Raw genomic sequence first — 1,943 nt, forward strand, 5'->3', positions numbered from 1 at the left:
AAATTGTTAGCTTATGATTGATGCCAAATATGTATAGCAGGTTCCTCCTGAGGAGCTCACATTTTCCTTTTAAGGTTTCACTAGGCAGGTGCCATCTTATTTTGCAGTGCTCACTTGGCATAGATATTACAGGTGATGTGGACAAGTGGCATGGACACTGGAGCTGATTGCCTTGGACTCAGTTCCAGCTCCTCCAATTAGCGGTTGCATGACCAAGAGCAAGTTATACTGCCTTGTGCCTCAGTTTCCCTATTTGTAAAATAAGGTTGTTATGAAGATTAAATAAATGTATATATGTATAGGGCGTTGCAGTACACAGCTCATAATAAGTTGTTTTAGTTCTCTGTGCCTCATTTCCTGTTTTAAAGATAGTGATCGTACTCTTTCAATATGGTTTATTGTTAGGATTTAATGAATTAATATTGTATATGTAAAGTGCTTAGAAAAGTGCCTGACATTGCATAAATTTTAGCAATTTTTATTATTCTGCAGACCAAACATCAGATTTTCTGAACTCGAATTCAGTTCTTTTAGAACATATGCACAAGTAACTTAATGAAGAAGTTTGTACCCTTCACATACAATTCTTTAGAAAAATCAAAAGTACTCGTCATAAATTCTGGCACGTGATCACACTTGTAGTCAGAGACTTTGCAGTTCTTTGTTGGAAATCATATAAAGGTAGAAGAAACTAATTTCTGTAAAAAGAACAATAAATTTTCTTAGGGACCTACTCCCAACTTACTTTATCTTATTTATTTTTTATTCAGAAAAAAATATATTTGGGTTCCAGAAAATCCATATTTTTTGAAGTAAATTTTAAGGACTCTCTCCTTACCTTTAGTAAATGGCCTTCCTGAGAAAACCTTGTCCACTTTGAGGAGTGACTGACATTGATTCCCTATTAACTTTTGAGTATATTCTTGTGAAACTGGTGACAAGCGATGCTCTTGCAGTTAGCATTTGTTTTGGCATGGAAATGCCAAATTTGAAGTCTTCAGACTTTGACCTTTATAAATAACTTTTAATTATATTCATTCAGTCATGCAATGAACAATAATAGTATGCCTATGTGCCTGGTACTGGGTTAGGTTTTTGGTACCTTAAAAAGGACCTATTCTTTTTTTTTTTAACAAGTCTACATGACCCTGCCTCAGTGTTTCTCATACTGTGAGTTGTGACCTATTAATAAGAAGTAACATAAATTTGATGGATTGTGAACAGAATTTTTTTTTAAATTAAGTAGAATTGAAAATAGAATGTATTGCTCATAATATTGTTTCCTGAAGGTTTTAAAATATCTCTATTTCAGTATCTGTTTCTAAGACACATACATTTGTCACTATGTAAAATATATTATTTTAGATCATTACTCCTAAAAGTTGGTAAAACCCTGCACTCAGTAGTAATCTGAATCTCTCTGCACTGCACCCTAAACTTCCCTGCTTTCTCACCCTGCTCTAAACCGACCCCTTTGCTTTCCTTTTAGCTTGCCAAGCACCTCCCCTCTTAGGATATTTCCATTTATTCAGTTCTCCTTTGAAAACAAGTCTTTCAAATATATTTCCTTTTGGTCTCTGCTCAGATATCACCTACTCAGAGATTTCTTGTCCTGACCACTCTGTATAAAACAGTTCACCGTACTCTCCATTCCCTCACCTCACATTCTTATTCTCTTTGTTCACCCTTAATTTATTTTTAGAGACTAGGGTTTAAATTGTCTCTGACATGTTATTGTCACCTGACATCATTTGTTGTTCTTATTTGTTTCTTGTCTTTCTCTCCCCATCAGAATGGACACACCATGAGTTCAGGACTTGGTTCTATTCAGCACTGTACCCCTGGCACCTAGAATAGTGTCTGACATGCAGTGAAAACTTAAAAAAAAAAAAAAAAGTTGAATAGCTAAAAGAAAGTACAAATAGATAATGGAATTAAAGTGT

Source organism: Pteropus medius, unplaced genomic scaffold (assembly GCF_902729225.1).
Source record: "Pteropus medius unplaced genomic scaffold, Ma_sr-lr_union100, whole genome shotgun sequence".
In the NCBI taxonomy this organism is placed as follows: Eukaryota; Metazoa; Chordata; class Mammalia; order Chiroptera; family Pteropodidae; genus Pteropus; species Pteropus medius.